General features: G+C 45.0%; 1 protein-coding gene and 1 long non-coding RNA gene across 6 annotated transcripts in view; one reads left to right on the forward strand and one right to left on the reverse strand.

Annotated features, from left to right (window-relative positions):
* CASP8AP2 (caspase 8 associated protein 2) overlaps nucleotides 1-7,877 on the reverse strand; it is a 50,414-nt gene extending 42,537 nt beyond the window's left edge. For both annotated transcript variants that reach the window (XM_077289723.1, XM_077289724.1), the window contains exon 1: nucleotides 7,717-7,877. The gene's annotated coding sequence lies outside the window, so the exon portion shown is untranslated. The remainder of the gene's footprint in view (nucleotides 1-7,716) is intronic.
* Nucleotides 1-13,303, forward strand: part of LOC143807793 (uncharacterized) — a 61,909-nt gene that overhangs the window by 37,955 nt on the left and 10,651 nt on the right. Inside the window, exon 1 of one of the 4 annotated variants that reach the window (XR_013221803.1) lies at nucleotides 7,937-8,000. The exons of 1 other annotated variant lie outside the window; for it this stretch is intronic. This is a non-coding gene — a long non-coding RNA (uncharacterized LOC143807793). Of the gene's footprint in view, nucleotides 1-7,936; nucleotides 8,025-8,138; nucleotides 8,378-13,303 lie in introns of those variants that run through there. 2 more of the 4 variants (XR_013221805.1, XR_013221806.1) reach the window with 2 other exon arrangements.

Raw genomic sequence — 13,303 nt, forward strand, 5'->3', positions numbered from 1 at the left:
GACTTTTATCTGTACTATCTTGCAGGGCAGGCTAAGGCAATAAGCCAGTGGATGCCTAATAACTCCCTACCTAATTCAGAGAGTCATCTAATCCATTCTGCCCGAATCGATTGTCCATTGGGATTTTTGGAAATGGAGAAAGGCAGTGCTCCCCGTTTGCTGCCTTTACTTCGACTGGCGAGATTAATATGGCACACAGCAAATACTCACCATATGTATTTGTATAATCTATATCATGGCTGCTGCTTTCACACACAATCACCGCCCTTGCATCAACTCTTTACACTCCATCCATATCGGCCCCTCTGTCCTGGCCTCTCCTATGTATAGCACTCATGCTCTGTTCACATTGCTTAACAGTACAGATCCATTCAGTCCCACCATCCAACACAAGAGACGCTCTCACAAATCACTTAACCATCTGCTCACTCTTTCTATCCTCCTTCTCCTAGTTGCTGGAGACATCTCTCCGAACCCCGGCCCCCCATGTTATAGCCAGTCAAACCTCCCAACTGCTACACCCAGAAACCCCTCTAACCTTATTAATATTCCATGCATGCCTTCTGTCTCTTTCAATTGTGCTCTTTGGAATTCTCGCTCTGTGTGTAATAAACTCTCCTTCATTCATGACTTCTTCCTTTCTAACTCTCTTAATCTCCTGGCTCTTACTGAAACCTGGATCCAGCAGTCAGACACCACCGCTGCTGCTGCTCTCTCATTTGGTGGACTACACTTTTCTCATACCCCAAGATCAGACAACAGAGCAGGTGGAGGCGTTGGTCTGCTCCTTTCACCCAAATGTACCTTCCAAGTTATCCCCCAAGTACCCTCACTTGTATTCCCTTCCTTTGAGGTCCATGCTGTCAGATTCTACGTCCCCTTCTCCATGCGAGTGGCGGTGGTGTATCGTCCTCCCGGCCCCTCTCACCAGTTCCTGGATCATTTTGCCACCTGGCTTCCACACTTTCTCTCTTATGACACCCCCACCCTCATCATGGGTGATTTCAATATCCCAATTGCTTCTCCCCTCTCCCCATCTGCTTCTCACCTTTTATCTCTAACCTCCTCTTTCGGCCTCTCGCAGCATACTAACTCTCCAACACATGATGATGGAAACTCCCTTGATTTGGTCTTCTCCCGGCTTTGCTCACTGGATGATTTCACAAACTCCCCTCTCCCGCTCTCTGACCACAACCTTCTTTCATTCTCTATCAAGAACTGCCATCCCGCTCAGGTCATCCCCACTTTCCACACTTATAGAAACATACAGGCCATTAACACCCAGAAACTTATGAAGAACTTGCAGTCTTCATTGGCCCCAATCTCCTCCATCTCTTGTCCTGATTCTGCTCTGAAGCATTACAATGAAACCCTGCAAAGTGCCCTGGAAGAAGCTGCACCTCCTATACATAGAACAACTCGGCACAGACGGCGACAACCGTGGCACACGCTGCAAACACGTTTCCTGCAGCGGTGCTCCAGGTGCGCCGAACGTCTGTGGAGAAAATCTAATCTGCCCGAAGATTTCATCCATTATAAGTTCATGTTAAAAACATACAACTCTGCCCTTCACCTCTCCAAACAAACCTATTTCAACACCCTCATCACCTCGCTGTCCAATAACCCTAAACGTCTCTTTGACACTTTCCGGTCCCTACTCAACCCAAGAGAGCAGGCCCCAACCACAGATCTCCACGCTGACGATCTGGCCAATTACTTCAAAGAAAAAATTGACCACATTCGACAGGAAATCATTTCCCAATCTCTTCATACCAAGCACTGTCCTCCCTCCCCCACTGCATCTAGTTCACTCTCTGACTTTGAACCAGTTACAGAAGAAGAAGTAAGCAGGCTCCTTGCATCTTCTCGCCCGACCACTTGCACCAGCGACCCCATTCCGTCGCATCTCCTCCAGTCCCTTTCCCCGGCTGTCACCTCTCACCTAACAAAAATATTCAACCTTTCCCTCACTTCCGGTATTTTTCCCTCCTCATTTAAGCATGCCATCATACATCCACTACTTAAAAAGCCCTCCCTCGATCAAAATTGTGCCGCTAATTATAGACCTGTCTCTAATCTTCCCTTCATCTCTAAACTCCTGGAACGCCTGGTCCACTCCCGTCTTACCCGCTATCTCTCAGATAATTCTCTTCTCGACCCTCTTCAATCTGGTTTCCGCTCTTTACACTCTACTGAAACTGCCCTCACTAAAGTCTCTAATGACCTACTAACAGCTAAATCTAATGGTCACTATTCCATGCTAATTCTCTTGGATCTCTCCGCAGCATTCGACACTGTGGATCATCAGCTCCTCCTCACTATGCTCCGCTCCATCGGCCTCAAGGACACCGTTCTCTCTTGGTTCTCCTCCTATCTCTCTGGCCGATCCTTCACTGTATGTTTTGCTGGTTCCTCCTCCTCTCACCTTCCCCTTACTGTTGGGGTTCCTCAAGGATCAGTCCTAGGCCCCCTCCTCTTCTCTTTGTATACTGCCCCTATTGGACAAACAATCAGTAGATTTGGTTTCCAGTACCATCTCTATGCTGACGACACCCAATTATATACCTCTTCTCCTGTTATCACGCCGACCTTTTTAGAAAACACCAGTGATTGTCTTACCGCTGTCTCTAACATCATGTCCTCCCTCTATCTGAAACTGAACCTGTCAAAAACTGAACTCCTCGTGTTCTCTCCCTCTACAAACCTACCTTTGCCCGACATTGCCATCTCTGTGTGCGGTTCCACCATTACTCCAAAGCAACATGCCCGCTGCCTTGGAGTCATCCTTGATTCCGAGCTTTCATTCACCCCCCACATCCGATCACTGGCTCGCTCTTCTTATCTGCATCTCAAAAACATTTCCAGAATTCGCCCTTTTCTTACTTTCGACTCTGCAAAAACTCTTACTGTCTCACTTATTCATTCTCGTCTGGACTATTGTAACTCTCTACTAATTGGCCTACCTTTTACCAGACTCTCCCCGCTCCAATCTGTCCTGAATGCTGCTGCCAGGATCATATTCCTCGCCAACCGTTACACCGATGCCTCTACCTTGTGCCAGTCATTACACTGGCTACCCATCCAATCCAGAATCCAGTACAAAACTACTACCCTCATCCACAAAGCACTCCATGGCTCAGCACCACCCTACATCTCCTCTCTGGTCTCAGTCTACCAACCTACCCGTGCCCTCCGCTCTGCTAATGACCTCAGGTTAGCATCCTCAATAATCAGAACCTCCCACTCCCGTCTCCAAGACTTTACACGTGCGGCGCCGATTCTTTGGAATGCACTACCTAGGTTAATACAATTAATCCCCAATCCCCACAGTTTTAAGCGTGCACTAAAAACTCATTTGTTCAGATTGGCCTACCGCCTCAACGCATTAACCTAATTATCCCTGTGTGGCCTATTAATAAAAAAACAACAACATAATCACGTTCCTCCATCATGTTCTCATACACTTTATGCAGTTAATAGCCTCTGTGTCTGTACTGTTACATACTTAGGCAGTTAACTGGTTCATGCAGCTTTACATGAACACCCGAGCCTTACACTATGGCTGGTCCAAATAACTAAAGCAATTGTTACCATCCACCTCTTGTGTCTCCCCTTTTCCTCATAGATTGTAAGCTTGCGAGCAGCAGGGCCCTCATTCCTCCTGGTATCTGTTTTGAACTGTGATTTCTGTTATGCTGTAATGTCTGTTGTCTGTATAAGTCCCCTCTATAAGTTGTAAAGCGCTGCGGAATATGTTGGCGCTATATAAATAAAATTATTATTTATTATTATTATATGGAGACAAATCAAAAAAGTTATTACATTTGCAGACATAATAGCCGAAATGCCACTGTGGAATAATAGTTGTTTCCCAGAACTATTGAATCACCCATCTACTGAGTTCTGGATCTCATGTGGTGTTCTTTCCGTGGGCAATGTACATAACCAGGGGGTTTTTGTATCCTTCGAACAACTGCGGAATACTTACAACATCTCAAGATCTCAATTTTTCCGTTATTTACAGCTAAGGTCAGCTTTCCAATCGCATATACGAAATGTGGGTGCAGGCCGAGCGATCTCATCTCTACCTCTGATAGGCATTCTCAACTCACAGGGTCCTCAGGGACTCATTTCCTCTTTATATACGTATTTATTATCCGTGGGGGATGGGTCTACTATTAACTATCAAAGGGAAGTGGGAGGGACTTCTTCCCGATATACTGGGAGAGGAATGGGAAGATATTCTAGAATCTCCAACTAAAGTTTCTCCTTCAGTTAATAACAGGATGACCCAGCTATATATTATCTATCAGACTTATTTGACCCCGACACGACTCTTTAAAATGGGTCGCCTCCACTCGTCAGATTGCTTACGATGTCATACACATGAAGCAGATTTTATCCATATGATATGGAGGTGCCCGGTAATTTTTCACTATTGGAAAGAGGTCACGACACTACTAACATCTTTATTGTCGATCCCTGTCCCACTTGAGCCATTGTGAAGTATATCGTGGCACAGCTGTGTCGGTGCTCAAGATAGGTTGCCCACACCAGTAAACTTGTAAGAAGTAAATAACTTGGCACTCAACTTTGTGTATGGTGATGATTTTAAGAATTAAATATTTATTACTTGAATAGCAGTCCAGCATAAACGTTTCGGTCAAAACAATGAGACCTTCCTCAGTAGTCCAACTGCTTGTCTGATGTAGAGGGTCATAGGGTATAGGTCAAGTCCTATATATTAGTTGTGAATGGACCTCTAAGGAAAACGATTTCCAGGTAAGTAGGGTGTGAACAAATAGTTCTTCAAATTTGTGGTAGGAATGGTAGCAAGGGTAGCCAAAATAGGTACATGCACAGTAGTACTGAAGAGGAAGGGTGATCTCCAATGTGTTGGCATAAACAGTATAAGTCCGTATATGCTGGCAAACAGTTGTACGTGCAATGGCACCAGAATCTATTGCTTAAGGTCTCCTTGAGTGTCCTGTCAAAGTAAATGCCACTAAGACCCAGGCTTCAATATGTTGTGAATATGTTGTCATTTACTTTGACAGGACACCCAAGGAGACCTTAAGCAATAGATTCTGGTGCCATTGCACGTACAACTGTTTGCCAGCATATACGGACTTATACTGTTTATGCCAACACATTGGAGATCACCCTTCCTCTTCAATACTACTGTGCATGTACCTATTTTGGCTACCCTTGCTACCATTCCTACCACAAATTTGAAGAACTATTTGTTCACACCCTACTTACCTGGAAATCGTTTTCCTTAGAGGTCCATTCACAACTAATATATACCACTTGAGCCATTGACCTGCTTATTCGGGGTGTGGGATACAGAGGCCTGGGATCACCATACTGGGATCTTTCTTCGAGAGACACTCTTCTTGGCACGGAAGGTACTGGCGTTAAGGTGGATGGGTGGTTCTTTCCCGTCTCTCAGAGCTTGGATTGACTTGGTGAACTCTGTTATTCCATATGAAAGAACACTATACCAAAATAGAGGATGCCCAGGTAAATTCGAAAAAATTTGGGGTAGATGGAATTCCTCTTATCATACTCCGTAGTCTACACTGATTAAATACATACACAGGAGGGTAGGCTTGTGGTTTTGGGACATCGCTTGCGGAGCAGGATTTAAATCTGTTTTTCCTTTTGGCGACTTACTATTAACGGTTAAAGTTGTTAAAGTTGTATAGTAGGTATTTTATAGGTACTAATGATTTAACATGCAAAGTTTATTACCCCTGTAAACTTTGGATATGATGATATTCTGCAATTACTTGTATTCTGCGGTATAATTGATAATGATAAATGCAAATGTGTGCATTGTTTGTTTTATTCTGGAATTAAACGAATTTAAAAAAAAAAAAAAAAAAAAAAAAGGCTAAAATCCAAATTTTTACTTGCAAAAAGAATGATAAAGGAGGACTCTATGTATTTTCTCTACCCACAGTGGGCCTAATCTAGCTATTACACGGCCACTTTGGCTTCTTGTTCATGATTTTTGGGCTATGTAGAATTTGGTGAACTTATCTAAATTACTGCAGGGGTGCACTACTCTAGTTTTTAACTTTGTAAACTTGGCCTAACATACTTTTCATTAGTACAATTTATAAAAATAGTTTCACAAAACCCAGGACATACAATCCCTCCTCCAGTGAACAGCCCTTCATATTTCCCTTTCGGTCTCATTTGGACGTCCATGTTTGCTCACGCACATATAAAAGTAGTACACGTGTCAGTGTCTTGTATCAGCATTTCATGAGTGATTGTCATGTATGGAATTAGAAAAATTACTTACAAAGCTTCCATCCTATGCAATGTTTATCACAGACAGTACAAGGATGCGCACTCATGCTATCCAGGTGCTGTCCGTGATTTCCACACACCCATAGACTTCTATTGCTACTTTTTATCATGATACCAGTAGAACGCACATCTGATTTTGTGCATGGACACATAGCTCACAAAAACCACAGTGAAGTCAACAGCCCGATAGCCTATAATGGGTACATGTTCTATCCATGAGAATCACATGAAAAATGAGGCCCCTGGCACAGACAGATGGAAACGTAGCTGTAAAACGGACGCATTGCATACTTCTCTGTGGGATCCGTTATGTGTCAGTTTTTGCAATGGAAGAAAGTTCAACATGATGTGCTATAGTCCGTTCTAAAAGTGGCCACAAAATGGAACCTATAACAATCAGTTCTGGCTATTGAAACAAACCGTCAGAGCAGAAATGTGAACATAGCCTAAACAAATAGGAAAAAATAAAAATAGATGAGTCTTGGGGGGGAAAAAAAAAGGAACTCCACTATATGGCCTGGAGCGATTTACATTTTGTTACAATGTAGAAGATTAATGCTTAAGGACAGGTTCCCTTTAACAGAGGGAATATGCAATCTATGTTTTGTGCCCACATTTTTGACAATTTAGTTTGGTAATATGCCGGCCATATCCAACGTACTTGGTTATTTCATAGTAGATGTGGCTGGAAGCCGTATATTACCTCTCTCCTTATTTAAGCAGACTTATCCATGCTGAGCGTGCACGTTTATGGGGCGGTCGGAGGAGACAGTGCTGGATTGGCATCTATTGCACATGGCTACACCGGGGCCTGGGCTATATGGTGGCCTCTAACCTAAGGCCAGGGGTCACTAGACGGGCACCAGCTTGCATAGATGGCATGTAGCAGAATGAATGGTCCCTGATCGCTGGCACTGTACACGATCACACAACTTGTGGCCCCTGGCCCTCTAACATAATGTGCCCCTCCACCTTCATATACAAAGGGTGCTCCTGACACTGTACAGCCCCCAGTGTATCACACAGCTAGCAGAGAAAGTGAGAGAGCACAGGCAAGAGAGAAGGAGTGTGAAGAACAATGACCAGGACATGCTGGGGGCTGGGAGGAACACGCACTGTGTGAACACATCCAGAGGCAGAACGTCCTCCTCTGCACAGCCCCGCACTAACCAATCACATTGCTACTTACATGCACTACTATGAAAGCAGTGATGTGATTGGCTGCTCAGTTGGCCTGTATACTACGTCTGGCACAGGCTGCAAACAGTAGTGCGGTCATGCACATGGATGCGTTTCATCTACTGACGGATGTGCGGGACAGATAGAGACATTCTCCGCACACATGCCTGCTCTGTACACAATGCATACGGCCGGCACGCAGCTCCCAGCACTCACCCTATATCAAGTGCCACCAACCACAGCAGGTGGAGGCCTCTTCCGCCTCCCGTCATGAGTCAGCTGTCCACGGTTTCACCCAACCCCCGCACTCACAGCCGCTTACAGCAACTTCCCCCCGGTAAAACCGACGTGCCCCCCTTCTCTACCCCACACTCCCCCATCCAATCAGGGAGGACGTAATGACGTGTAAGCGCCGTTCCTCAGCCACGCCCACTGTGAGCAGCTTCTTTGGCGGGAAGGCTTGTCTCTCTCCAGTGAGACGCAGCAGTCAGTGCTGAGCGGTGAGCGCGGCCGTGCAGCTGGTGGTGAGAGGACCATACGCTGCCGGCCTACAGAACGCGTCCTGTCAGCCTCACTCGCGCATGCGGCTTTTCCATTGTTTCCTCCTCCTTGTGAGAGCGAATTCTGGTTCCCGTAGCACCTGTGGCAGTGTGTGAGCCGGGGCTGACGCCGACCAGGCGCCCTATTGCATGCCATTCCTAAAGGCAATTCACGCTGCCCAAACTGTGGCCTACATGGCTCCCCGCCTGGCTGTAGAGTGTCGCCAGGTCTAGTGTTCTCGGAGTATAGAGAACCTGGTTAGATGACCCAGCCGGAGACTTGTCACCCATGTACAGCTGGAGGATCTACCCCTCCCCCACACTGACTCATGCAGGAGGTTAGACCAGGAATGTGATGGGCAGTCCGGCTCTTTTTGGATCCTAAATGGATTCCTATTAAACATGCATAGATAAGGTGACGTCAATATGGCTGAAACTGCGCCCACCAGTGGTTGAAACCATGCTGTGTGCAGCCATCAAATTGGTGAATGGGCAGGGTTTGTTTCAGGTGGACTGGGTTACGTCTGCCAAATTTGGGAATTATACTCCCAGTGAGAGCCCTTAAGAGAATTCAGTGGCTCAGGCTCTCATTGGGGAGCCAGCTCCCATCCTTCACGAGAGGGAGCCAGCTCTTTGCCTCAGATCATTCACGAGCGACCCATCACTATCGGAGATCTGAGCTATTTCACAGCTCACATTGACACACCTAAGCTATGGTGGGCATGGTGTGTTCTTCCTTTGTGTTGCCACCTGCTTATGATTGGATAGCATCCTACAGGAGGCAGAAGAACACGCCTTTAAGGTACCTTCACACTAAGCGACTTTGCAGCGAGAACGACGACGATCCGTGACGTTGCAGCGTCCTGGATAGCGATCTCGTTGTGTTTGACACGCAGCAGCGATCTGGATCCCGCTGTGATATCGCTGGTCGGAGCTAGAAGTCCAGAACTTTATTTCGTAGTCAGATCACCCGCTGTCATCGCTGGATCGTCGTGTGTGACGCCGATCCAGCGATGTGTTCACTTGTAACCAGGGTAAATATCGGGTTACTAAGCGCAGGGCCACGCTTAGTAACCCGATATTTACCCTGGTTACCATTGTAAAAGTTAAAAAAAACACTACATACTCACCTTCTGATGTCTGTCACGTCCCCCGGCGTCCACAGGGTTACGCGCTGCTGCCGTAAATTTTGCATATTTGAGAGTGTCGAATTTATTCTACTATATTGGGAGTGGTATCCTATTCGTGCACCTCATTTTTACGGAGTGCCATGCAATTCCTTTTCGTCTATTCCCAGTCAGCCCCAACTTCCTCTTCTTTACTAATGGTGTTTGTCTTAATGAACACTACTAATGATGCTAAGATTGCTATTATACGGTTGGATCCAAAAACAAATACATTTTAATCCTAAATGCCCATTTTGCTGCGCTCTTGGGGTACTTTTGGTCGGCCGGTCACTTCTGGGAAGGTTTAACACTGTTCCATGTATTCGCCATTTGTGGACAATGGATCTCACTGGAGTCCCAAAGCTTTAGAAATGGCTTTCTAACCTATTCAAGACTGATAGATCTCAATTAATTTGTTTCTCATTTGTTCCAGAATGTGTTTGGATTCCAGCAGGATTTCTAGCTCCTATTTAAAAGGAATCTGTCACCCCAAAATTCGCCTATAAGCTAAGGCCACCGGCATAAGGGGCTTATCTACAGCATTCTGTAAAGCTGTAGATAAGCCCCCAATGTCATCTGAAAGATAAGAAAAAAGGTTATATTATACTCACCCAGGGGCGGTCCGATGGGTGTCGCGGTCCTCGTCCGGGGCCTCCCATCTTCATACGATGACGTCCTCTTCTTTGCTTCCTGCCACGGCTCCTGCGTAGGCGTACTTTATCTGCCCTGTTGAGGGCAGCGTAAAGTACTGCAGTGCGCAGGCGCCAGACCTCTGACCTTTCCCGGCGCCTGTGCACTGCAGTACTTTGCTCTGCCCTCAACAGTGCAGATAAAGTACGCCTGCACAGGAGCCGCGACAGGAAGCAAAGAGGACGTCATCGTATGAAGATGGGAGGCGCTAGACCTGGATTGCAACGCCCATCGGACCGGACCGCATCGGGACCGCCCCTGGGTGATTATAATAAAACCTGTTTTTCTTATCTTTCAGGTGACTTCGGGGGATTATCTACAGCATTCCAGAATGCTTTAGATAAGCCCCTCATGCCGGTGGCCTTAGCGTATAGGCGAATTTTGGGGTGACATTCCCTTTAAGTGATTTCTTGATTGAGAACAGGTGTGGCAATAATTGGTACTGCATGTGGCTGGGGAATTTGAACTCCGTTGCCCAAAGATGTGGTACAGTGCCTTGTGAAAGTATTCGGCTCCCTGGAACTTTTGAACCTTTTCCCACATATCATGCTTCAAACATAAAGATACCAAATGTAATTTTTTTGTGAAGAATCAACAACAAGTGGAACACAATTGTGAAGTTGAATGAAATTTATTGGTTATTTTACATTTTTGTGGAAGTTCAAAAACTGAAAAGTGGGGCATGCAATATTATTCGGCCCCTTTACTTTCAGCACAGTAAACTCAGTCCAGAAGTTCATTGTGGATCTCTGAATGATCCAATGTTGTCCTAAATGCCTAATGATGATAAATATAATCCACCTGTGTGTAATCAAGTCTCCGTATTAATGCACCTGCTCTGTGATAGTCTCAGGGTTCTGTTTGAAGCACAGAGAGCATCATGAAGACCAAGGAACACAACAGACAGGTCCGTGATACTGTTGTGGAGAAGTTTAAAGCCGGATTTGGATGCAAAATGATTTCCAAACTTTAAACATCCTAAGGAGCACTTGTGCAAGCGATCATATTGCAATGGAAGGAGTATCATACCACTGCAAATCTACCAAGACCCGACCGTCCCTCTAAACTTTCATCTCAAACAAGGAGAAGACTGATCAGAGATGCAGCCAAGAGCCCATGATCACTCTGGATGAACTGCAGAGATCTACAGTTGAGGTGGGACAGTCTGTCCACAAGACAACAATCAGTTGTACACTGCACAAATCTGGCCTTTACGGAAGAGTGTCAAGAAAAAAGCAATTTCTCAAAGATATCCATAAAAAGTGTTGTTTAAAGTTTGCAACAAGCCACCTGGGAGACACACCAAACATGTGGAAGAAGGTGCTCTAGTCAGATGAAACCAAAATCGAACTTTTTGGCAACAATGCCAAACGATATGTTTGGCGTAAAGGCAACACAGCTCATCACCCTGAACACACCATCCCCACTGTCAAACATAGTGGTGGCAGCATCATAGTTTGGGCCTGCTTTTCTTCAGCAGGGACAGGGAAGATGGTTAAAATTGATGGGAAGATGGATGGAGCCAAATACAGGACCATTCTTGAAGAAAATCTGTTGGGAGTCTGCAAAAGACTTGAGACTGGGATGGAGATTTGTCTTCCAACAAGACAATGATCCCAAACATAAAGCAAAATCTATAATGGAATGGTTCACAAATAAATGTATCCAGGTGTTAGAACGGCCAAGTCAAAGTCCAGACCTCAATCCAATCGAGAATCTGTGGAAAGAGCTGAAAACTGCTGTTCACAAATGATCTCCATCAAACCTCACTGAGCTCGAGCTGTTTGCCAAGGAAGAATGGGCAAGAATTTCAGTCTCACGATGTACAAAACTGATAGAGACATACCCCAAGCGACTTGCAGCTGTAATCGCAGCAAAAGGTGGCGCAACAAAGTATTAAGTTAAAGGGGCCGAATAATATTGCACGCCCCACTTTTCAGTTTTTGAATTTCCACAGAAATTTAAAATAAGCAATAAATTTCGTGTATATTATATTCCCTGAGCTTTATAGGTGGGGAATGAATATGAAATATATGTAGATAATAGGGGAATGAACACAGATCCCATATAAACAGGTGTATATTATATTTCCTGTGCTTGATAGGTGGGGATTAAACCTGAAATATATGTAAATAATACACTGTGTGCAGAATTATTAGGCAAGTTGTATTTTGATCACATGATCCTTTTTATACATGTTGTCCTACTCGAAGCTGTTCAGGTTTGAGAGCCAACTACCAATTAACTAAATCAGGTGATGTGCATCTCTGTAATGAGGAGGGGTGTTGTCTAATGACATCTAACCCTATATAAGGTGTGCTTAATTATTAGCAACTTCCTTTCCTTTGGCAAAATGGGTCAGAAGAGAGATTTGACGGGCTCTTTAAAGTCCAAAATTGTGAGATGTCTTGCAGAGGGATGCAGCAGTCTTGAAATTGCCAAACCTTTGAAGCGTGATCACTGAACAATCAAGTGTTTCATGGCAAATAGCCAACAGGGTCACAAGAAGCGTGTTGGGCAAAAAAGGCGCAAAATAACTGCCCATGAATTGAGGAAAATCAAGCGTGAAGCTGCCAAGATGCCACTTGCCACCAGTTTTGCTATATTTCAGAGCTGCAACGTTACTGGAGTAACAAAAAGCACAAGGTGTGCGATACTCGGGGACATGGCCAAACTAAGGAAGGCTAAAAAACTACCACCTTTGAACAAGAAACATAAGATAAAACGTCAAGACTGGGCCAAGAAATATCTTAAGACTGACTTTTCAAAGGTTTTATTGACTGATGAAATGAGAGTGACTCTTGATGGGCCAGATGGATGGGCCAGAGGCTGGATCAGTAAAGGGCAGAGAGCTCCATTCTGACTCAGACGCTAGCAAGGTGGAGGTGGGGTACTGGTATGGGCTGGTATCATCAAAGATGAACTTGTAGGACCTTTTTGTGTTGCGGATGGAGTGAAGCTCAACTCCCAGACCTACTGCCAGTTTGTGGAAGACAACTTCTTCAAGCAGTGGTACAGGAAGAAGTCGGTATCGTTCAAGAAAAACATGATTTTCATGCAGGACAATGCTCCATCACATGCCTCCAATTACTCCACAGCGTGGCTGGCCAGTAAATGTCTCAAAGAAGAAAAAATAATGACATGGCCCCCTTGTTCACCTGATCTGAATCCCATAGAGAACCTGTGGTCCCTCATAAAACTTGAGATCTACAGGTAGGGAAAACAGTACACCTCTCGGAACAGTTAATAGCAACAGGAATCCCATATACACTATGTTCCAAATTATTATGCAAATGACATTTTTCTCTGATTTTCCTAAATGGTTGGTGCAAATGACAGTCAGTCTAATAAAAGTCATCACCCGTTAGAGTATACATCGAATTTTATTGAAGAAACCTCCCAATGATA

The sequence above is a fragment of the Ranitomeya variabilis genome, chromosome 2 (genome assembly GCF_051348905.1).
Source record: "Ranitomeya variabilis isolate aRanVar5 chromosome 2, aRanVar5.hap1, whole genome shotgun sequence".
In the NCBI taxonomy this organism is placed as follows: Eukaryota; Metazoa; Chordata; class Amphibia; order Anura; family Dendrobatidae; genus Ranitomeya; species Ranitomeya variabilis.